The sequence below is a fragment of the Notamacropus eugenii genome, chromosome 2 (genome assembly GCF_028372415.1).
Source record: "Notamacropus eugenii isolate mMacEug1 chromosome 2, mMacEug1.pri_v2, whole genome shotgun sequence".
Taxonomy (NCBI): domain Eukaryota; kingdom Metazoa; phylum Chordata; class Mammalia; order Diprotodontia; family Macropodidae; genus Notamacropus; species Notamacropus eugenii.
Genome location: NC_092873.1, coordinates 436,292,217 through 436,316,828, shown reverse-complemented (window position 1 = coordinate 436,316,828; position 24,612 = coordinate 436,292,217). Strand labels below are relative to the sequence as shown.

The following is a 24,612-nucleotide window of genomic DNA, read 5'->3' as shown; positions in this document are numbered from 1 at the left end:
GTGGGGAGGTGACTAGAATTAGAATTTTCTAGCTAGAAAGTCCATTAGAGATCACCTAAATTAAGCATCATCAGCCTCCATTTTCCAGACGAGGACCCTAAAATCCAGAGAGGGGAATCCATATGCAAAAAGTCAAACATGAACTTAATAACAGAACTGAATTAGAATGCGAGTCTCAACCCTCAATCCATTACTCTTTCCATTAAACCACATGATCTCCCTGAGATCCCTGAGAAAAGGAGGTTGAATTTCCTCCATCCCCCTCCCTGCTGTCTAGGGATGGGAGGAAGGAGGGGGAGGTTGTCTTTGTCCATTTGCTCAACTTGGCTCAGCTCAGGTCAGCTCAATTCTAAAAAGCTTCCTTGGATCTAAATAACACTGAGCTAGGTGGGCTGGACTGACCTGCCCATGGGAATTAGAGGGGAAGCTAGAGACTCAGGAGACAAGAACCTACCAGAGGAATGTGGGGGCAGGCTATAAATTCTGGGATAAGAGGAGTATCCTGTGGAATCCTTAAAGTTCCCTGACAGGTGGCTCCCTGGTGAGAACCTTAAAAATGGGTTCACAATGGCAGAATAGGGCCTTGGGGCTGATGGCCAAAAAAACCTGGACGAGGAGACCTCTGTTGTCCTTTCCAGCCCTGAGACTGGGATAGTCTATGAATGTTTCCCATTCAGTTTCCTCTCCCCTTTGTCTCCTCTTTCCTTTTTCCTTCCTGTGAACCATTCTTGTTCCACTGACTTATTTCCTCTGCATGTGTTGAAGCAGAAATCGCAGGGACTTCCTCCCCATCTGCCTCACTTCAGACCAGCCTAGAGAGCCCACTAGCTTGTATAAAGGCCCATTCAGAACAGGGCTGGGAATAAGAAGAAACAGGTGGGGAGAATGTCTGTTTGGGCCAGCACTGAATTGGCCCCGGGGAATCCTGAGGCTCCTCTTGGGTTCTGCCACAGTTTGGGGGAGGAACAATTGAGATGTCCCCTACACCTCTTTATTCCCTTTTTTCTCTCTGGCCCAGGTCCCCTGTCTCTCACCACTTCTTTACTCTAGTTTCCTGTGTTCAGGACACAACCCTGGGAGTGTTTGGAGAAGGCCGTCAGGGCTGGGCTCAAAAAGACCCCCAGCATCCTTTGCTCTCTCTCCCGGGTCACCATGGGAGCTCAGAGCGAGTGACAAAAAAGGGGGATTACATATGGGAAAGTTGGACCCTCCAGAGGGAGACCCCCAAACAGAAGGAAGGTGACTTTCAGCTAAACTGAGACACAATAATATTTGCTTTATTTTAATATAGCACGGTGCCTGCCACTTAATAGATGCTTAATAATGTTCCCTTCTTGTCCCTTCCCTTCTACCCCAGTCTTCAGAGAAATGCCAAGTAGGGAATTTTTAATCTTCTGGGTAGTAGTGGTATTGGAAAGACCAATAAAGATCAGTCCTCTAGCCCATTCCTCTTTGTCTGAGTGGTATTCTTCCTAAGGCAGAACAGGCAGATTCTGAAACCTTACTGGGAGAAAAGTTCCACCACTTCCCTTGGCCATTCTCCCACTCTCTCCAAAAGTCTTAGAGCTCAGCTCCCAAATGTTTGATGGGGGAGGGGGAAAACAAACCTTCCTATCCTACTGACTTTCTTCCAGAGAGCCCTTCCTCCCCACCCCCATTGCCATTCATTCTTTGAGAGCAGTGAACAGCAAGAGTTGTTCATGGGCATCACACTGTGGGGTGGAGGACAGCTGATGAGATGGGGGCACTGGCAGAGGAGTAGGAAGAGACTGGCTCTGCCTAAGGGTGTTCAAAACCACTAAACCCTAGGATTCTTCTTAAGGTAGAAATGCAGTCTGTTGGAGAGAAGCCAGGCAGCCAGACAGATTCCTGGTCTCAGAGATGAGGATGAGTGCCCACAATGCTGTCTTGACCAACCCTGTGCTGGAAGCTAAAAATGGTATCCCAGATACTTTCTTGGCAGTGCCAGCATACATACATTGCCTGCCTGTGACTCAAATCAAATTGCCAACTTGTTCTCCCTCCCTCCCAGGGAGTTTCCCTGGTGCAAGCCTTCCTGAGATTGTTCACTTCAGATTAAGTTCCTAGGTTGCTTTCTTTAATCTCTTTTATTTTCGGTCTCAGAAAATACACTAGACCCAACTTGATGCAAGGTTCTTTTTGTTATGAACATTGCTGTTGATCGCTTAGTCAATGCCCCAAATGTTTTCTTGGGGAGGCTAAACAGAGAGGGAGCCGTGAGAGAGGGAACTGAGTCCCTCTAATTTGGGAGGAGGTAGAGGGGATTTTAGAGGTGGGGGTCAAATGAAGTCTGACCAGAGAAACATTGGAACAGAAATGCTGGGAATGCACCCTTGACTTGCTGTATGATTTTAGACAAGAGACAATCTCCTTAGACCTCTATCCTACTATAAAACAGATTGGGTAGATTCTACTCTGTGCCCCACTTCCTTCCCTTTCTTTCCTACCCCACTAGACCCCCTCCCACCCTCAACACAGAGGGTTTATAATTTATACAAAGCTCTAAGTATCACAAAGCTAGGTCTTCACAGCAACCCTCTGAGATAGACTTTGATAGTAAATTATGGCCATTTTACTGATGAGGAAAGTGAGGCTCAGAGAAATTACAAGACTTGCTCAGGGTAAAGCCTGATTTTGGGTCCTGTTCTCCTAACTCCAAACCCAGTCTCTTCTCTGCCTCTCAAACCTCAATTTCCTCCTCAAGCCAGAACTATTTTCATCTCACAGGGAGCTAGGAGCACTCATTGCACAGACCCAAGTATTCAGTCAAGGGTAGATTTGGCTGTGATAGTTAGATTATCAAGCTGGCATCAGTCACTACCCATCAGCGGTGCCACCCCTGACTATGATACCAGTCAGGGGTGAGATTGCATCAGGTTGACTTGACAGCTGGCAAGAAAGGAAAAGGTAGGTACTGGAAAGTTGGTTTGGACTCTGAATTTTGAGTATGCCTGTCCCAACTTGTCAGGGACAATTGTTTTAAAATAATAAGATCATAGAATTTAGAGCTAAAGGGACATTTGAAATCACTAGTCTGTCCCCTTCATTTTTCAGATGGGGAAGATAAGGCTCAAAGAGACCAAGACTTGTTCGAGGTCACAGAGGCAATAAGTAACAGGTTTTTGAACCCATTTCTTCTGACCCTAAAATCATCAGTCTTGTTTCCACAAGACTATTTTGTACCTATTACTGCAACACCCTCTACTAGGCACAGTGTGGGAGTGGGGGGGCGGAGGAAAGGAAGGTGTAGAGGTGAGGGGAACAAAGAGATAAGATCCAATATTGGGTCACTAATCTTAGAGACCTTACAACTTAAGTAAGCAGAGAAGATAGGTCCATGTTGAGGTAACAAACAATATAAGGCGTGTATGATGAATGCCTAATGAAGTGAGCAGCCCAGGTGGTAGAGGTCTCCCTCTGAGGAGGGAGGCATTTGATTTCACTTCCAGTTTGAGATGGCTCACTTATATGGCTCACCCTTGTACACATTCATAGTCGGGTCCCTCTCCTTTCCCATGGCATTTTTCTCAGGTAGTAAGCCCACTGGATGGACTCCCTCCTCCTCAAGTTATTTTTGCTTATATTTTTATATGGTAATATACGTGTTGTTTCTCCTGATAGAATGAATATTTCATTTTTGTCTTCCTTGTGTTCCTAGCACCTAGCACAATGGCTGGAATTGAGTCAGTGTTTAATAAATGCTGGTTGATGGACTGGCCCATGTCATTGTCCTGGTTAGGGATCCATCCCAAACCTCCTTAGGACGAGTCAAAATAACTCATTATTGGCTCTACTATTTTATGATTCTAACTCAGTCTGGGCTTCACTTTTTCCATCTGCACCATGGGGGTAATCCTTTCTTCTTTCAGGAGTGGAAAAAATTTCAAATGGGATCTAGTTCCCAAGAGTACTTATGTCACCTTGCTGTCCTCAAGTACTGAGGGTATCCTGTGTACAGAGCCTCATGGCAGCTGAGAGTGGGAGACATTGATGAAGAAATAGATAGAGATCCTGCTCTCAAGGAACTTCAGATCTATTGGGATGAAAAGGCATTCATGAAAATACACCAACATCTAGCAACACTGAGGAGCAGAAGGGACCAGACAGGAGGTGGACTTCGATTTGTGTCCCAATCTGGTCACTCACTTTGGGACACTCAGTTATCTCTTAACCTCAGTATGTTAGATCATTTTATTTGTGCCTCCCTGCCCCCACTGGAGGGGGGTGGAGGGGTGTGAGGATCAAATGAGATCACAGAGCTAGAAGAGAGTCAGTCCAGCCTGTATCTGAGCTAGGATTTCCTCTACAGGAATCCCCTCTCTCCTCCCCTCCCCACCATGTAAGCTTCTTAGGGGCAGTGACTGTTCTGTCTTTTATCTTTGCCTTCCCAATAAATCTTTGTTAAACTTAATTGAATTGGCATCCACCACAGTGGTCAGCTTCCTCCTGAAGACTTCCAGTCATGAGGGGAAAGACACTGGACAGTTAGCTCCATTTGGTAGGGAATCTTCCCTTATATCCAGTCTAAATATATCTCTCTACAATGTCTCTTGCTCCTAATTCTGCCCTCAAGAGGCAAGTAGAACAAACGTAATCCATGAGTGTTGAGCAGGGAAGGAAGGGACAGGGTTCAGCTGGAAAGAATGTAGAGCCCTACCCAGATAAAGGGATTTGGAACAGGTAGAGATGCTCTCTATTCACACTCACTGGAAAGTCTCCAGCTTTTGCCTGAGTTGGTGTCTTGGGATTGAGCTCATGATAGCATCTCCTCCTGGCCGTACCCCTTCCTTTCACCCCCGCGGCCCATTCCTTGTCCATCAGCCCTAGTGACTGCCCTGTGTCTGCTCCCTGGCATTCACAGATCTTTCAGTGATCTTTTGGTGTTTGTCTTCTGTTGTCTGGACTGTCAAGGCTGTCTGCTCTTTGAGGATATTAACAGAGCACCCATTAAGATGCCAGCCCAGGTCCAGCTGTCACCAAAGCATCAATAAATTTTCTAACTTTAGCCCAGGGGAGACCACATTAGTTTGGTGGAAGTAGGGAATGAGGGGGGCCCCAACCACGTGTAAGATGAGTTTGGACATTTTGGGAATCATAGTTCATCATAATGCAAAGACCAAGGAGGGATTTTTAACATAGTCAATCAGGTGCACTGGCAATTGGAAATAACCTAAGAGATCATTTAGTTCATGCCTTAATTTTACAGATGAGGCAACTGAGACCAGGGAGGACAAGTGATTGGCACCAAATCACCCAGCTAGATTGTGGAAGCATCAGTATCAAAGTCTGGGTCTTCTGACTTTCCAACCTCCACTCCTTCCATCACGTCATACTGCATCATGTCTGAGGCTCAGTCTGGTACCTGAGGAATGGGATTAAATGACCTCCAAAGGGCCAGCTGAGTAATTCCCCCAGATGCTAAGTCACTGGACAGTGTCTGATTTCTCATTCTGTGGCTGAATCTATTCTTTTTCTCTAAAAGAACATGTTACTCTCACAGGCCACCAGGTTGGATAATTATAATCATAATTGTTAACTACTTACCTTGCCCAATCTTTAAGGTTTATAAAATGTTTTCCCTACTACAAGGAGATGGGTGAAGGTCACATGATTTGGGGTCAGAGGACCTAGGTTTGCATGCTTGCCTTGCTTTCTATACTTAACTTCTCCGAGACTCAATTTTCCCACCCGTGAAATAGGGTGAAATAATGCTTGCATTCCCTACCTCACAAGGCAATTGTGAGGAAAATGCTTCAGAAACCCTGAATCCTTGAAGAAATAGGAACTAGTTAATAAGACCCTGAAGCAAGGACAGGCTTGAGGAAACCCACCTCAGAGGACTCTGAGCCTGAGAAAGCCATGTAGTGCCAGGCAAAGAACAATACACATGGAGTCAGAACTTGTGATAAAGTTTCAGCCTAGCTCTGCTGTCTGCTTGATGGGAGACCAAGTCAATCTTCCCTGTGCCTCAGTTTCCTCATCTATAAAGTGGAAGGAGTGATACTTCAAAAATCTTTATTGATACTTTTTGGTTTTACATTGCCCTTCCTCCTCCCCAACATAGAGAGTTATTCCTTATAACGGATAGCTAAATGGTAGGGCCATAAAGGACATTGGAGTCAGGAAGACATGAGTTCAAATTCCACTTCAGACCCTTATTAACAGTGTGATTTTGGCCAACTCAATTAATTTCTCTGCTACAGTTCCCTCATCTGAAAAACAAGGATAGTAACAGTACTGACCTCTCAGGACTGTTGTAAGGATAAAGTAGTGTAATATTTCTAAAGTGCTTTGTACTATATAAATACTAGCTATCAGGTTATATCATATTATATCTTACGTTATATTTTATGTGTTATATAATATTCCAAGAATATTCAACTCATATTATGTATGGTTGAGGTTGCCCTCATTCCCTACTTTTACCAAATGGATTATATTATTGTTATTAGCTTAAATTTTTTTTCTTTTACAAATAATGGAAAAAGAGGAAGAAGGTTCATCAAAACTAACACATACTCCCCCGCCACCTCCAAGTCTTTCTTTGAGGCCAAGCTCTGTCGTAATTGGATTGCATTTGATTCAGTTGTTTTTCACTTATGCAGTCATAGGAGAGTTTATTGTTTTTCTGGTTCTACTTACTTTACTTTGCATCAGTTCATTCAGGTCTTCCTGGATTTCTCTATATTCTTCATATCCATCATTTCTTATGGCATAATAATATGCAATAATGACCCTTCTACACCCTGTCACCTCAAGCTTGTTGTAAAAAGACACATTTTGTAAAGTGCTCTGTAAACCTTAAAGAACTATACAGGTATGCAAGGAGAAGAGGTATCAGCTTATTAATCTCTTAACCACAGCTGCCCCACGGCAGCCTGAAGTCCCAGTTTTTGAGTTTGGGTTGGTCTCATTTGCCATCCCAGACTACTTGGTCAATGGTGCTAACCAATCTTGAGCATATTCTGTCTGACATTCCAGCTTTCTAAAACACCAGCTTCCCATCTCCTGATTGCTATATATTCCCAAATCCAAGTATATTTTTATGTATAGATTTGTTTACAAGAAAAAAAAAGATCCGTATAATACAAATGGGTACAAGGAACCACAGTGCAGAAAAAATGTCTGACCGCTGCTCCAGCTCATGAGATATGCCCTGATTATAATAGCTATATAGTCTTTTAACATTTGCAAAGCATTTACATTATCTTATTTGATCATCATGGTAATCCAGCCTCAGATATTTACTAGTTGTATGACCCTAGACAAGTCACTTAACCCTATTACCTAGTTTCTTCATCTGTAAAATGAGCTGGAGGAGGAAATGGCAAATCACTCCACTATTTCTTCCAAGAAAAGTCCAATTGGGGTCAAAGTTGGACGACTAAACAACAACACATTGTAAGTGTTCTTCCTAGCTGGACCAGGCCTTCTTAGACCCAGCTCTGATACCTAGAGGTAAGAGCCCAGTTGGAGCTGGCACAATAGACCAGAGGAAGGGTTCTTTTCCTTCTTAAGCAAGTGGGTGTTCAGCAGACTGGATCTGTGCCAAGTTGGGAATTTGAATCACACTTGCCTCTTAACATTTCCTAGCTGTGTGACTATGGACACAGCATTTAATTTCTCTGAGCCTCAGTTTATTTATTTGTAGAATAGGGATAAGATGCCTATAGTACCCGCTTTGTAGGGTTGAGGCATAAATCTCAAAGAAGATAATGTTTGAAAAGCACTCAACGAAAGCATTATGTAATTGTCACTTAGTATTTTGGGGGGGACCTGGTAAATAAGGGCCAGGGAGAACTGGGTGCCCACGACTGCCATCACCGCCATCCTCCTACCTCCTCCTTGGGCAAGGAGTGGCTAAGTAAATCAGACTCCTTGTGGGTACCTCACATGTAGTAGCTGTTGAATAAATGCTTGTTGAATAGACTTGGGCAATGGTGCCTATGGTGCCCTAAGCCTGGCAGAAGATGGGACTCGTAGAATCTAAGAGCTGGAAGGAGACCTTGGCATTTTGAATGGGAAGGGATCTTCCAGAGCATTCAGTCTATTCCCCCCCCACCTCGTCATTATTGCAGGGGAAACTGAGGCCCAGAGAGGGGAAATCAAGCCTTTCTTAAATGACTACCACAGGTCCAGGCGCAGCACTAGATGATGAGGATACAAAGACAAAAATGAAACAATTCCTGCCTTCAAGGAGCTCCTCACTCAGAGGAAAAAAAAATGTGCACAAAATGACTTGTCTGAACTCATTTTGCAGGGTCAGGGTTCACACCCAGATCTCTTGACTCCCAGTTTGGTGCTTTTATTCATTGTACTTCGCTATGCATGGCATGAGTACTTTGGCACCAAATAATTGGAACCTCAAATATTGGTCCTAGTAGCACAAGCAAACTAGAAAATAAGCATTTATATATACTATGCTGAGCACTTTACAAATACTTATAAACATTACCAATATTTATCTCATTTGAGTCCTACTGGGAAGTAGGTGCTATTATTATCCTCATTTTACAGATGAGGAAACTGAGGCAGGCAGACGTTGTGAGTTGCCCAGCTAATGAGAATTCAAACCCAATTCTTCACTCTATCCACTGAGCCACCTAACTACCTCCTATTTGTGGGGTGCTCCTGGCTTTCATTTTTTTTTTTTTTTGTGGAGTAGGCAGGGTTCCTACTGGCTCATTGTCTGAAGTATTCAAGATAGGTCTTAAAACTAATAAAGAATTCCTTCCCCATGTCAGTCAGCCAATAAAAGCACCTACTACATACCAGAAGTTGTGCTAAGCAATGGGGTTACAAGTAAAGGCAAATGACAATCCCTGTTCTCCAGAAACTCACAATCCAGTGTAGGAGACAATATGCAAATGATTGATCAATATTTGTTAAGTGCCTACTATGTGCTAGGCACTGTGCTAAACTCTGGGGATACAAAAAGAGGCAAAAGATAATCCCTACTCTCAAGATGTTTACAATCTAATGTGGGAGTGTCTATGCAAATAACAACATAGAAGAAAGCTATATATAGGCTAAACTGGAAATAATCAACAGAGGGAAGGCACCAGAATTAAGGAGGACTGGGAGAGAATTCTTGCAGAAGGTGGGATTTGAATGAATCCAGGGAAGCCAGGAGGAGTCCAAGATTAGGCTTTTCTTGCCTAAGGGACAGTCAGTAAAAACATCTTACTCTGTACTGGCTAGTTATTACTTCCTGTTCTGGTTCTTAGTCCCCATTTTAATCTCTCTCTCACACTCCCCATTCCTTTTCATTGGTCTTTTTGCTTCCAGTCTCTCAGATCTTTTAATGCATCTGAAACATCCACTGAAATTATATTTCTAATGATGCACAGAACCGACCACATCACTCTTCTGCTCAAATATGCTCACTGGCTCCTTCTTGCCTAGAGGACAAAATACAAAGTATGGCCCTCCACGGTCTGACTCTAACATGACTTTCAAGCCCTATTTCATGTTATTCCTCTTCATACACTCTTGTGTGCCATCCCAAGTAGGCTACTCTGCGCCTTTCTCTTGTTCTGGATGGTCTCAAAGGCACCAAATTTATGTACACTGGAATTTGTCCCTCTTTTCAAGTCCCTCCCCCCACCCTTTCAGGTGCTGCCTCCTCCATGAAGCCTTCCCTATTCCCTTGAAAATAAAATGGATTTCTCCCTCAAATTTTCCTAGAGCACTGTGTCTAAATCTCTCCCTTGCCCGTACCATGTTCTACTTCTATAATACCTATTTCTGTATGTATCTGTGCCCTATTAGATTTGTATCGGTTTTGACGACAAAGGCCTAGTCTTTTTTCCATCTAGTCTCCATCTTGTCCCCACCTGGACAAGTGTTTAGCCTTCCTCTGTGTGATTCCCCCTTGAAGGTGGGGGACAAAGGGGAGGATGGGCAGTAGGGGAGACAAAGGCTTGGAGAGGAGTAAGTCCAGTAGAAGAATAGGTCCCTGGTTTGCTAAGATCCATGCTCCCTTTTAAAGATGCTTCACTTCAGTGGTCCTAGTGATGGGTTCTTCACACTCAGGGCAGGAGTTTGGGGGGAAGATGGTGAGGCAGGCCCCTCCCCAGTCCCTGGCTCAAAGCCCTCTCTGCTTAAGGACTTTTGGGATTTTGGTGGAGAAAGGAAGGAATTTAGTTCGAGTGAACAAACATTTATTAAGCATGTGTGCTGAATGCTGGGGAGATACAGAAAATTCAGGTAAAATTGCTTCTTGGTCTTCTTGAAGCTTACTTATCTAACAGGAGGTGTGTGAAAATAGATACATAATTAAAATACTCAATAAGTGCATTTGAGAGGTGCAAAACATTGAATACATAATAATACACTATGAATACTTTGGCCCAGGAGCATCAGGCTTCCTAAGAAGGTGGGCGCTGTTACAATGGACTTTGAGTTGGATGGGGTAGGCTTTCTACAGAAGGGACTCCAGAAGGTCATCCCGGGTGTGGAGAACCGGGTGGACAAATTCAATTCCATTCTATAAGCATTTATTATCCATCTATTTTGAGTCTGTTACTGTGTCTGATATGGAGGATACAAATGAACCACCCTGGCCTCAAAGAGTTTCCATTCTCCCAAAAGGTAAGGAGTGTGGGAAATCACAGGGAGTTTTCCTGGCCCTGGGAATAAGTGCTAGGAAGACAAGGGACATCTCTTCCTAATGAACAAGGATCCATTGAGCCTGGGACGTAGAACCCCTGAGGGTGGTGTTGCAAAGCAAACTGGGATAGACTTCATTGAGTCCCTGAGGGCTGAGGGCCCCCACTGCCCTAGTAGCCACCCCACTAAATGGAGCCTGTCTCCTCAAGAGCAGGTGCCGGGGTGCTAGCCAGCTGATTGGCTTGCCTTTGGGGCACAGAGCCTTTCCTCATCCCATTCCACAGCCCCCTAAAAGACCAGTGGCCCGGCTGCCAGCCTCCTCCTCTTCTCCTCCCCTACCCTCCCCCTCTTCCCCTCCCCCACCCTTTCTTTCCTGCTATTTTTCTCACCACATCAGCCCGCAGGGGCCCAGCAGTCCAGGATCTATCTTTTCCAGAGGCTGTTACTCCCTCAGTGCCCCCCCCCCCACCCCCAAAATCCTGTTGTTTGCTGATTTGCTGCTGGAGGCTCAGATTTAGCCACAGGGAGAGAGGTTGGGGGGAGGGGGGAGGAAGGGTTAGCAGTTGTGGGGAGGTGGGGAGGATGGGGAAAGGGAGGAAGGAAAGAGGCTTTCTTACCACCTTGTTTGCTTTTGCCCTGAGCTCCCTCCCTCGAGTCCTGATGCTGAGAACACTGCCGGGAAATCTCCTGTTGATGAGATGAGCTGGGCAGGGCGGTGATATATCATTTCCTTGTAGAAACTGTTGCCCAAGGGTGCCATTCTGACATTATGCCCCTAGACCTAGCTGCTAGCTGCCATTGGAATAAGTCAGGCTGACTGCTATTGAGTTAGAGAGCAATGGCTCTAGGGTGGTACCCTGTCATAGATATTAGGATGTGACATGCTGGCTACTTTGTGTCTGTGTGCACCCGCACATGTGTATATACATATATAATATATACACATGTGTACATATATATGTATATATTTTTGGTATATACTTATGTATGCATGTCCCTTCCCTGAATAAAATTTAAGCTCCTTCTTGACAAGAGCTGATTTCTTGAATATTGGGCAGCTAGATGGTGTGGTGGATAGAATAATTCACCAGGAAGACCCAGTTCAAATGTGACCTCAGATACCTAGTAGCTATGTGACCCCAGGCAAGCCATTTTTGCCTGTCCCTTCTGTAAAATGGGGATAATAATAGCACCTCCATCCTAGGGTTGTTGGGAGGATAAAATGACATGATATATGAGAAGCTCTTTGCCAACCTTAAGGTGCCATAGAAATACCAGTTGTTATTATTAATACGATTATTCTTTGTCATTTTACATTTGGGTTGAGGCCCGGAGGACACGGGTGAATAGTACGAGATAAGACTAGAAACATTAGGTGGTGCCAAATTGTAAAGGGATTTGAAATGGTGGAGGGAGGGGAGTTTCCTGTAATACTAATTGTGCATTTCTAGATTGCTCATTTATTCATGCAAAACGTAATAACTGAGCACCACTAAGCACAGGCAAGATTCATTGCTAAGGAGGAAATAGAAGACAAACACAAAGGTTTTTATACTCTAGTTTTGATAATAGAATAGGATAGGAACTGGTTCTGTGATTTCAATGGTATTGGGGAACTTTTAGGCATCTAGGTGCTGAAGTGGATGAAGTACTGGCCCTGGAGTCAGGAAGACCCAAGTTCAAATCCACCTTTAGACATTTACTAGCTTTTGTAACCATGGGCAAGTCACTTTGCCCTGTTATCCTTAGTTTCCTAATCTGCAAAATGAATTAGAGAAGGAAATGGAATACTACTCCAGTATCCTTGCCAAGGATACCACAAATGGGATCATGAAGAGTCAGACATGACTGAAAATGACTGAACAAAACAACTAGACAACAGCAAATCCATGATAGATAGAGAGGGATCACCCCCCAAAAGCAAAGGCCTGTGTTCATCCCTAGGTGAAGGGAAGGGAACTGTAATGGCCTTGAGTCCTTATATACTCTCCAGTGGCCTGGTTTCCAGGAATTGGTAGGGATATGCGTTTAAATGGAACCCAGGTCAGACCTCCAAGTAGCGGGTCCAATGCCCACTTTTACAATTTTCTACTGCCTTTATCCAATAGGGAAAAAAGGAGGGTTCTTTTGGTTTGTTTTTGTTTTTGTTTTGCAAGGACAATATCCTACCTAGGGGCCTGTTCCCCCTTTTGCTTTTTTCTGGGACTTACTCTTCCTCCGATAGTGTCTCTTCAGCATAGTACATAGTCAGTCCCATGATCACAGATTTAGAGCTAGGATAGCCCTCAGAGGTTATCTAGTCCAATCCCCTCATTTTACAGATGGGGAAACTGAGGCCTATAAGTGACTTGTCCAAGGTAGTAAAGAGTGAAGCCATGACTTGAACCCATAATCTCAGATGGACTCTAGATCTGGTGTGCTTATTTTTTTTTTTTTTACTGCATCCTGCTGCCCCTCAAGAATGAATTTTCAACTAGTGTAGACAAATGTGTGACTAATATACAGATGGGTAATTAGTGGGCATGAATTCTGAAGCTAACCTCATTTGGCTTAATTTATTCATTAAGTTCTTTATCTTTCCAGTCTGGATGTCCCATAAAATTGAGAGTTCCCTCAATCTTTCACGTCTGGTAAGGCCCTTGTTGTCACGTGTCAGGGCCCCTTCATAGGTCTTTCCTTCTCCATTCTCTTTCCCCTCCAATCTGCTCTTTATGCCTCCTCCCCACCCCCAATGGAGTGATGAGCAGAGCTTTGGACTTGGAGTCAGAAGACAAGGGAATGAGTCCCAGCTCTGCCTGAGACTGGCTGAGTAACGTGTACCCTGAGCAAGTAACTTCAGGGATCCGGGCTTCAGTCTTAATGAAAGAAAATTTCTACTCCACAGCATGGAGCTGCTTATTTTTGGGTAAGTCAAGTGGAATGTCCCCCAAAGGCTTGTTTTGAAAGTAATACACTACCTAAGGGGCACACTGCTTCATACCAAGTCTGCCTTAAGCCCCCCAGTGCTTCTCTGAGCAAAACTTATCATCATCCCAGATGAAAGTAATCAGTTAACAAAAGCTTTTTAGGATCCTTGTCCCCTCTACTGCTTACACACTATCCCTTTTACCTTCTTCTGGCAGGTTTGATGATGATGATGGTGATGATGATGATGATAATGATAATGGCTGACATTTGAATTGTGCTTCAAAGTCTTAAAAACAATTTAGATTTATCTTATTGGAGCTTCCCAATAAGTCTTTTGAGAGTAGGGACTAGAAATGTTGTTATCCCCATTTTACAGATGACAAAACTGAGACTGAGAGATTAGATGACTTGCCTATTTGTCTGATAGCTATTAAATATATCAGAGGTAGGATGTGGTGGCAGGTTTCTCTGACTCCATGCTGTTCATCAAATAATTCTACCTTGTTAAAAGTGTTTGTCCTTTTTCAGTTGTGTCTGACTCCCATTTGGAGTTTACTTGGCATAGATACTGGACTGACTTACCATTTCTTCCTCCAGCTCATTTTACAGAGGAGGAAACTGAAGTAAACTGGGTTAAGTGCCTTGTCCAGAGTCACACATCTAGTGTGTGTTTGAGTGGATTTGAACTCAGCAAGATGAGTCTTCCCAACTCCAGGCCTGGCACTCTAATCTACTTTGCCACCTGGCTGCCCTTCAAGCATTAGATTTTCAAACATTTCCTAGATACAGTCTACTCATCCAGATTTGCCACAGTGACCTTTACCCCACAGGGATGACCACTGGCATGGAGTGGTAGTGAGACTTGATCCTGGCACCCCTTCTCCCCATTTCAATCCCGGCCATCTGTGTCCAGCAAGGATGAGCCAAGGGAGGAAGTGGGAGTGAGGCAGGGGAAGTAGGTATGATTCTATCAGAGAAATGGAGATGCCATTGTTTTTCAGCTTGTGGTCTGGAGTCAGGATGTAAGAAGGGCATTTAAAGAGTCTTACTCAAAGATAAATGGAAACTGGTGGAGACCAATCAATAAAGCATTTATAAGCATCTTACCTTGTGGTCTAAAAGGCTGCCAGTTATGATCTGAAAAGCAAATCCAATGACTTTTTCTTTCCAGTGCCCACCCTCCTCAAACTCTTTGCAGTCTTTAGCCCTGCTGAACACCCTTTCATTCTGAGTTTTTTCTCCTTCCTTGGATTCTGAGGCACACTATGTTCTCCTGTAACAGAGAGAGCCCGGGACTTGAAATCATGAGACATATTTCTTTGAATATGATACATAATGACTGGGAAGTCACTCACTGAGCCTTAGTCTCCACATCTATAGAATGGGGATAATAATAAATTACTTCAGAGTATTTAGGTAACAGAACATAATTCATAGAAACACAATTGAGGTAAGACATGGCTCTTGTCTTCATACAGTTCTCACAAGGTTGTTGCCAGAAGAGCATTCCATTTAGCACTGTGTGCTATGGTAGAAAGACTGGATTTTGGAGTCAGAGGACCTGTGCCTGGAATCCTAGCTCTGTACTGTTGCCCAAGGTCACACACGTAGTAACCAACACACCTCGGGCAAGTCACTTATTATATCTGGGCTTTATGTTATACCTTTGCAAAATAAGCAGGTTGGACCTGGTGACCTCCAGAGAGATCAAGGAACTTTTGTGAGTTACTTTTACTATGACTCATCTTTTCCCTATTTCTTCCTCTTCTTCCCAAATCATTAAGGTAACTATTCCTCCCATGTTCTGTCTCATTTCAGTTCTGTGTACTGTCAACAGTCTCATCCACTTCCCCAGTTTCAACCACGACCACCAAATCTGCATCGCCAATGTTGACCTTTCCTGTGATCTATACACTTTGTCTCCAAAGCACAGACCTGTCTACAGGATACCTCCTCTAGGCACTGGAGTGCAGCAACATCCTTGTAACTGTGAACATGATCTTTCTCCCAAATACAGCTCTTCCTTCTGACTCTTCTGTTTTAGAGCAACTACCATTCTCACATGTTCAAAACTTTGGTGGTGTCTTGGAGTCTGTCTTCTTCCTCCCTCCTTTTATTCAGTCCAGCACAGTATTTTCCCCCATCCTTCTCTCAATTTTCATAATCACCCCTCTAATACAGACCCTAACTGAATATTAACTGTTCTTCTCCTTTAATCTCTCTTCCTCCAAACCTCCTTCTATATCACTGATAGGAATCTTCCTTGTGAAATAATCATTTACTCCTCTGCTTAATTCCCATGATGGTTCCCATGATGTCTGTCCATTGGATAAATTTCAAACTAATGACACAATTTTACATTTTTAATAGTACTCTTCTCCATGTAGTCTGTGTTCCAATCAAACTGAACTGTTTACCCTGGCCTCCTACATATGCCTAACTTTTCCGTCCTCCATGCCTTTGTCCATGCTGTTTCCTATGCCTAGGCTGCCTTTCTCCCTTCACTTACTGAATTCTTAGCCATCCTTTAAATCCAACTCAAATGTCTCTTCCTTCAGGAAACTGTCCCCATCCCCTTAGTCAGGAATGGTTTCCTCTCACATTCCACATACAGCTTTGCAGTTCTTTGGGCACATATATTATTCAGTGTGAATTATGGTTATCCATACCAGAAAACAATGATGAAAACCAGAACCGTGTCTTACCTACCTATCATATTGTCCTGAACTTAGTAGATGCTGTGGAGCAAACGTTGAATTGAATTGAAAATCTTTGGACAAATCCCTTCTCTCCCCTGTACCTCTGTTTTTCTTTCTGAAACATAAAACTAATTGGTAGTGGGAAGGGAAGAGGTTAAGCAAGTTAACTTTTGTTTGAAGAAGACTTTAAAAATACAAAGTGACTTTTTTTAGAGGTTCCATTGACTGACATAGAGCCTTTCTTCAGGGCTCTGGAAGCGAGGAACACCCCATGTAAAGCTCTCCATATAAATCTGTGAGTGGGATTATTCATTGATGACAAGAGACTCATCATTGTTTTCCTCTCTAGAGCTTCTCTTTGGTTGCAGAGAGCTTTGTGAAGTTCTCATGTCTTTGTTCTCCTGAGTATGTGTATGTGTCTGTGTCTGTGTCTGAAAGACTGCTTTACATGTGTGTGATTAAAAAGAATTTCTTTTCAAAAAGCATCTAGGAATTGTGCAAAGTTGTTGGGGTGGACAGGGCAGGCAGGAGCAGAAAGAAAGATGAGAGTTGGGGAGGCCAAATAACTACCATCAGCTGTTTGGTAATGAGCATGGTTGAAGTTAGAGATGAGAAAACAATTCCTAGGATGATGGAAGGCTACACTGTCTCTGGAATGTACAGCCCCAGCTCAATGCGTTCTGGTTGTTTCAGAGCAGTGGTACACCTTGGGGATGTGGAAGATCCCCAAGAATGTCAACTAAGTCTTTCAGAGGCAAAAAAAGGTCATCATCTAGAGGACAGCAGAATGCCAGGAGACAGATACAGACTTGTCTTAGGAATGCTAATAGATACTCTGTTATAATATGAAAGGCTAGGGCATGTCCTTAGCTTTATCCTGTTACTGACATAATCATGCTGTGTGACCCTGGGGAGGTCCCTTGGCTATTCTGTGCACATGCTTTCCCTACTGTCACATGGGAATAATATTAATTTTAAAAACAGTGAAGGTTTGTGAATTCTTTGTAGAAAGCTCTCATTTTACTATATGATCTCACTAATGGGGACACTTTCCATAGAAGTCCATATAAGCCATCGAATCATGTTCTGCTCTTGTCTCCATAAAGCCTTTATAAAGATTTCACTCAGTTTACTAGAGATCTCCCCTAGGTCTTTTCACATTAAAGGTACTGGTGTGGCATTCAATCTGTCCATCTGTTATCTTTGGCTTTCACTACATGACTAATAACATCACCTGGGGACCAGTGTAGCCCTCAGTCTGTCCATCTGTTATCTTTTGCTTTCGCTACATGACTGATAATATTACATGGGTACCAATGGGACTCTGTCCATCTCTTCTCTGCTTTTACTACATGACCAATCTACGTCCTTTTTTGGGCACAATGTTTTTTTGGTTGGTGTCTTCCATGCTACTTATCACACAAAAGTCATCTTTGGTAATAAACTGGAGTCAGCTTCCATCCTCTATCTCCCCATTGCCCTTTGTGCCATGCACAACTGTGACTCTCCTGAGACTGTAGAGTATATGATTCACAATCATATAGCACCCCAACTCCATCTCAGCATGGTTGACCTTTAAGCCCTTTGTGGAAGAAAGAGAGTTGGAAGGATAGTAATGTGGTTTTTTTTTTAATGAGCTTACACATAAGGATATAATTTGGGTTCATCAAAACTGATTTCCCCAATGCTGTTGGCCATTTCCCTCCCACATGTTCGATTTGGACCCTGGCTCATTGTCCACTTGCAGAACCTGTCCAGAATATGTGTAGTGATAGTTTAAATCAGTGAACTTCCCAGCAGTGTGTCATAATCAGGACAATTTCCTTACTGTTCCTCTCACAAGACACTCCATCTCTCAAGTCTGGGCATTTTCATGGACTGTGTCCCATACACATGATGCTCTCCCTTCTCACCTCTGCCTTCTGGCTTCCCTGGTTTCCTTCAAGTCTCAGCAAAAAATCCCACCATCTACAGGAAGATTTTCCTGATCTATCTTAATGTTAAGGCTTTCCTTCTGAGAGTATCTCTAATTTATCCTATAGATGGATAGATGGATGGATGGATGGATGGATGGATGGATGGATGGATGGATGGATGGATAGATAAATAGACAGATAGATAGATAGGTAGATAGATAGATAGATAGATAGATAGATAGATAGATAGATAGATAGATAGATAGATAGGTAGGTAGATAGGTAGGTAGGTAGGCAGATAAATAGATATGGATAGCTATATATTTATATCTATACAGAAGAAATTGGAAATAATCTCAGAGGGAAGGCATATATATGTATCTATCAAGATATAGGTATGTGGATATCTAAATCTATCTATACATACATATCTGTATATCTTACTTGAATGTAGCTGTTTGAATGTTGTCTCTTCTATTAAGACTGTGAGCTCCTTGAGGCCAGCGATCATTTTTTTGGTCTTTCTTTATATCTCCAGTGCTTAACATAGTGCCTGGCATACTGTAGGTGCTCAATAAATACTTGCTGACTTGACAATAGACACTCTTCATCTAAATGTTTTTTTCCTTATAGATTGTTAGACTTTAGTGGTTATGGATCTCATGGAAGAAGCCTTGCCCTATTCTGGAACTTGAGGTTCTCAGTACATTGTCTTCCAATAATGCCAGGAAGAACTCACCATCTTTTTTGTTGTTCAGTCATGCAGTTGTGTCTTACTCCTCAGTCACCCCATGGACCATAGCATACCAAGTTGTTCTCTCCTCTGCTATCTCTTGAAGTCTGTCCAAGTTCACGTTTGTTGTTTCCGTGACACTATCCATCCATCTTATCTTCTGCCATCCCCTTTTCCTTTTGCTTTCATTCTTTCCCAACACCAGGGTGTTTTCCAATGGGTTCCATCTTCTCATTATATGGCCAAATTTACCATCTTTAGAGAATTATTTTTTCATTTGGATTCTACCCAGGACCTCCTATCCTTGTCTTCCATGAAAGTGACAAATACCTCAGTGAGCAATCACCTCCCTGTTGTGTCCCTGGCTCCCTATGGATACTCAGATGACTGTTGAATAAAACTATCTCTGTGGTTACATCTACTAAGGAGTCTTACGTGAGCTTAACATAAAGATGGGAGACCCTTTTAGTAGTCAGCCTTTTTAAGGGGACATTTTGTTCTACCAATCAAATTTTTTAAAAAATAACGAATGTTTTTAAAAACCATTGGGAGCTTATATTCTTTATGTTTGTCAGTAATTGTGTTTATGATCTCATTTTACAGATTATAATTCATAGCTTGTGTTATGTTTTTTTACAAAATGATTTCCTGTCAACAACTTTGTAAGGAGATTACAGAGTAAGAAGTATAATTCCCATTCTCCAGTTAGGAAAGGTAGTGAGATTTGAAATTTACTTTCCCAAGATCACACTTGAAAAGTGACAGTGGTAGTATTAGAATAAAGACCTTCTGCCTTCAATCTCAATATTCTTTCTACATCCTCTACCTCCATTTTCCTTGAGAATCTCGAGAGGACAAATGTGATTGAGGCAAATACTTTAAAAGTTTCCTTTTTAGAGTAAAATGTTCATTATTCATATATGAACCCAAACATTTCCAACTATGGCATCCCTTCCTGAAATACTCATCCTCACTTCTACCTCTTAGAATCTCTTGTATCTTTCAAGACTTAGCTCCAAGACAGTCTTCTGCAGGAGGTCTTATTCATTCTACCAGCTTCCAGAACCTTCCTCTTTGAGATGAACTTCCACCAGCTCTGTTATATATCTTGTATGTTCTGGATTATTTACATATCCTCTCTCCCATTAGAAGGTCAGCTTCTTCTAAGCAGGGCTTGTTTTTTCCTCTCTTTGGGTCCCGCAGTGATTGAAATTACCTGGCACATAGTAAGCACTTAATAAATGCTTGTTGATTGGTTGATTCACTGATTAAGAGAGAAGAAGCACTAGACTAAGGGTCAAAAAACCTGGGTTCTAGTTCATGTTTAATCCTTACCATATATCAGACCTTGAGTGAAACATTTCAACTCTCTGGGCCTCATCTGTAAAATGAGGATAATAATACCTGTGACCACCTCCTTCCAAAGGTTGTGGTGAGGATCACATGAGATAAAGGTTGTGAAAAGGCTTTGTAGATTGTAATGAGCTCAATGGAGGTTTTAAAAAGTGCTGGTTAAATGGAATCTTTACCCCTGCAAACCTTGACTCATTCTCTAGAGTGTTAGTGTCCATCAGCTCAGCTGGAGTTTACATGACATTTTCCCATCTCCATTTTATTATCTTCAAGAAAGACCTGAGTTCAAACCTGCCTCTTATACTTCCTAGTTGGGTGAACTTGGCTAAGTCTTTTAACCAGCCTCAGGTTATGTGCCTCAGTTTCCTTATCTATAAAGCCAAGATAATACTACTACCTCCCTCCCAGCATAAAATGAGTTAGTATATGCAAAGTGCTTTGTGTTCCTTAAAAGCACTAAATAGTTTGTACTATTAGTGGCAGCACTGGGCATAGAGCGCCAGACCTGGAGTCAGGAAGACCCATCTTTCTGAGTTCAAATCTGGTCTCAGACACTTACTAGCTGTGTCACCCTGGGTAAGTCACTTAACTCTATTTGTCTCAGTTTTCTCTTCTATCAATTGAACTGGAGAAGGAAATGCAAACCACTCCAGTATCTCTGCCACAAAAACCACAAAATGGTGTCATGAAGAGTCGGACACAACTGAAAACAACTGGACAACAACAGAAAAACAAAAAAAAAATTGTTATTAATACATCCTTGTGGAGGAAAGAAGAATGCTTATGATAAAAAAAAAGTTAGAGCTGGAAGTAACTTTAGAGATCACCTAGTGTTCTTTAACCCCCTGGTTTTTCCAGAGGAAAAAATTGAAGCCCAGAGAAATGAAATGACTAACCTAGGGATCACACTGGTAGGTAGTAAGTAATAGAAGGTCTGAGTTCAAATTCTACCTCATAGTTGCTGAACCAGAGGTTCCAACCCAGGTCCTTCACTCTGAATTCAGCATGCTAAGCTGGGCCATCTCAGGTCATCCTGATTGGATATCTGGCCACTGGACCCAGATGGCTCTGGAGAAGAAAGTAAGGCTGGTGACTTTGCCCAGCCTGCCCTCCCTCAAATCCAATTCAATGCAAGTCATGTTATCATCTCCCTGATGTCATGGTCCTCTTTGAGAATGAAGGACAAACCACAACAGTATGCTATGAAGGTTTCTCCCCCATATCGTAACTGAGAAAACTGATGCCCACAAATATAAGACAATTTTCCCATGACTAATGAAAGATCTTAGATAAAAGGACTAGAGCAGGCCAATGGCTAGTCACTCAGTCCAGCTCCCTCATTTTACAGGTGAAGAATCTGAGACCCACAGAGTTGTCACAAAGGAAGAATTCTCATTCAGTTCCAAACCCAGTGTTTTTTCCCATTCTACCCTTTCTGGAAGTCAGAATGCCCTGGAAAAAAAAGCCAAAGGACTTCAGCTGTATTGCTCATTCTGCTTTGTGACCTTGGGCAATTTACTTCATTTCTGAATCTCAGTTTCTTAATTTGTCAAATAAGGATACTATCTGCCCAGCCTACCTCACAAATTCATTGTGAGGCTCAAATCAGATCATCTGTAAGAAAGTGCTTTGAAAATGATAAATCCACTGTAAGTATGTAAGGTATTCTTATTCATTATTATACCTTCAATTCAAAGCTGTTGAAATGTCTTAAGCAGGAGAGGATGCAGTTGAAGAATTGGGGCAGGGTGGGGAGGAGTCGGATTGAGACTGGGCATCTCAGAACCTCAACCATCATCCCCACCTGTGAACTGTAGTTCTCAGCTTCAGTGTCCCCATCGGTTTAACTCTTGATAATCAGAGATAGAACTGGAAGAGACCTTCAGAGTCATTTATTCCAAACCCTTCCTTTCCCAAATGAGGAAACTGAGACCTTGAGAGGGGAAGGGGCAGCATTATGTTATTAAACACTTTTCATCATATTTTAGATAAGACTCTCTCCCCAACCCATAGTGATATATGTTGTTTTTCTTTGTTGGTTAGTTGTTTTCAGTCATTTCTGACTCTTTGTGACCCTATTTGGGTGTGTGTGTGTGTGTGTGTGTGTGTGTGTGTGTGTGTGTGTGTGTGTGTGTGTGTGTGTGTGTAACAGAGCAGAATGTCCATTACCACAATGCCTTGAAATACCCAGACTGCCCTGCCTTCTCACATCAGCACTGGATCTAATAAGTGACTAAGGCTGGATGTAAGTGTTAGAGAAGGGGCAGCTACATGGTGCAGTGGATAGAGCAGTGCAGGAGTCAGGAGGACCTGAGTTCATATCTCACCTCAGACACTTCACACTCACTAGCTGTGTGACCTTGGGCAAGTCACTTAACCCCAATTGCCTCATCCTAGGTCATCTCCAGTCATCTGGTCGCTGGATTCAGATGGCTCTGGAGGAGAAGTGAGGCAGGTGACCTGCACAGCCCTCTCTCACTCAAAACAAAGTCAAGTGCACGTCATGTCATCATTTCTCTGATGATATGATCTTCTTCAGCAAAGAATGACAAACACACACACAAGTGTTAGAGATGGAATCTGAATCCACACATGGCTCCCAAGCCAGAGAGGAAGGGGCGAAAGCACTAGGTTTGGGGAATCTTGCCTCTGGTGATGACAGGCTTAGAGAGGATTAAATAGGGGCCCTCCTGGGGCAGAGGTCAGGAGTTCTCCAGGTGTGATTCTGTGAGGCACAGGGGAAGGAGAAAAATGACTTGGTTGGGTGTCAGTGTCGCTAGCCTCAGCTGAGCCCGGGGCAGTGGTTATCTCCTATTCCTATGGGACAGCCAGGCCAGATCTAGCTGATTTGGGTCTACTGTACAGCTGTGGCAGGCCTCCGTGGGATGAAGTCTCTTCCCTCCCTCTGGCTCCTCCTTGGGCTGGAGGCTGTGGGTGGGGATTTGCAGGTCAGAACTCAGCTCTTTCTCCACTCCCACCACCCCCACCCCCACCCTGGGGCTTAGGGTGTGGTTAGAGGAGTGGAGAAGGGGATTGAGCTGGTGGAGGGACTAGATAGTAGAGGAGGGGCCTGGCCTGGGCTTGCTACCAGCTGAGTCCCTCCTGGAGTGGCCAGGAGCCCTGCTTATGCAAGGGCTGACCTATCTGGCCCACTGAGGCAAAGGCACTGGGTGTGGCTGGGGTGACTGGAGAGACAAGCCAAGTTAAGTGATAGCATGTGGAACACAGTTGCAAGAACAGGCTGTAGGCCAGCCGCATGGCGCGGATCTCCCTAGGGGCAGCCAAGTTTTCTGTTTGCACAACAGTGATGGAGGCAATGTGGCACTGCGTTTGGGGACTAAAGGCTGTGGAGCACAAGAGGGGTTTTCCTAGGGCATTTCTCTAGGCCAGAACATTATACATAGTCCGGAGCTTCTTAAACTTTTTTCACTCATGACCCCTTCAGTGCTTCTTAAACTGTGGGTTATGTCTGCCACAGAGCTCTGTAACCCAGGTCTGAAACCTGGATCCACCATCTCCTTGGGCCCTAAACTCCTCGGGCTCACTGTCCTCATCCCTACAAAGTGAGGTGGTAGCCTGGCTAATCCCTAAGGTTCCAACCTTTTACAGATGAGGGAACTGAGGGGAAGGAAATGAAGTGGTTTGACTACCCTCTCCTGCAGCCCTTGCTGGTTCCTTCCCAATAGAATTCTCCCTCCACTCTAGACTGTGCTAATAGGGCTTTGAGCATCTCTTTATGTCCTCAGCACACATCACATTCTGTAATGATATATCCATCTATGTTGTTTGCTCATTTTTGTGGACTCATTACTCCATCTTAAATTATACCAGTTAGATGCCAGAGAAAACAATAATGGAGATCTGGGTTTTTTCATTGAAAATACATTCATTTAGGGCCTCCTGTGTATAGGTTCTGTATTCTGTTTCCCTCTCTTGAACTTATGCCCCAAACCATTTTCCTTCCTGCCCTTCATTCTAAGATTCTAAGGAAGGGAAAGATGATGTCTGATTAGAGTCTTCCTTTATTTGAGAAATACTCACCGGGCAACTTATTTGCCCAAGTTGTGCCAGTGCCCTTTTATTCATTTTCAAGACAAAAAGAAAGGACTTCCCCAGGATCCTCTGTCACACCTGGAGGAGGCTCTCAGACCTCTGCCTTATCACTCCTGCCCCACTCTGTGTGTGTGTGTGTGTGTATGTATGTATGTATTTATATATGTGTGCATATATACACATAGAACTATGATGCTGCAGAGAACAATATGAAAGGTGTCTGTAAGATGCACCCTTCAAATGCTTTGGGTGCTCTGAGGAGAGAGGGATACTTTAGGGGGAGAGGGGCAGGAAATGCTTCATATGCTGAACCCTGAAA

At 43.3% G+C, this 24,612-nt stretch overlaps 1 protein-coding gene and 1 long non-coding RNA gene across 7 annotated transcripts in view; one reads left to right on the top strand and one right to left on the bottom strand.

Moving 5' to 3' along the window:
• The window catches only part of ATP2B4 (ATPase plasma membrane Ca2+ transporting 4), a 111,642-nt gene that overhangs the window by 5,182 nt on the left and 81,848 nt on the right, over positions 1-24,612 (top strand). Inside the window, exon 1 of one of the 6 annotated variants that reach the window (XM_072648146.1) lies at positions 21,225-21,889. The exons of 4 other annotated variants lie outside the window; for them this stretch is intronic. The gene's annotated coding sequence lies outside the window, so the exon portion shown is untranslated. Of the gene's footprint in view, positions 1-21,224; positions 21,890-24,612 lie in introns of those variants that run through there. One more of the 6 variants, XM_072648142.1, reaches the window with a different exon arrangement.
• The window catches only part of LOC140529456 (uncharacterized), a 41,419-nt gene continuing 28,423 nt past the window's right edge, over positions 11,617-24,612 (bottom strand). Inside the window, exon 4 of the long non-coding RNA XR_011975561.1 lies at positions 11,617-20,103. This is a non-coding gene — a long non-coding RNA (uncharacterized lncRNA). The remainder of the gene's footprint in view (positions 20,104-24,612) is intronic.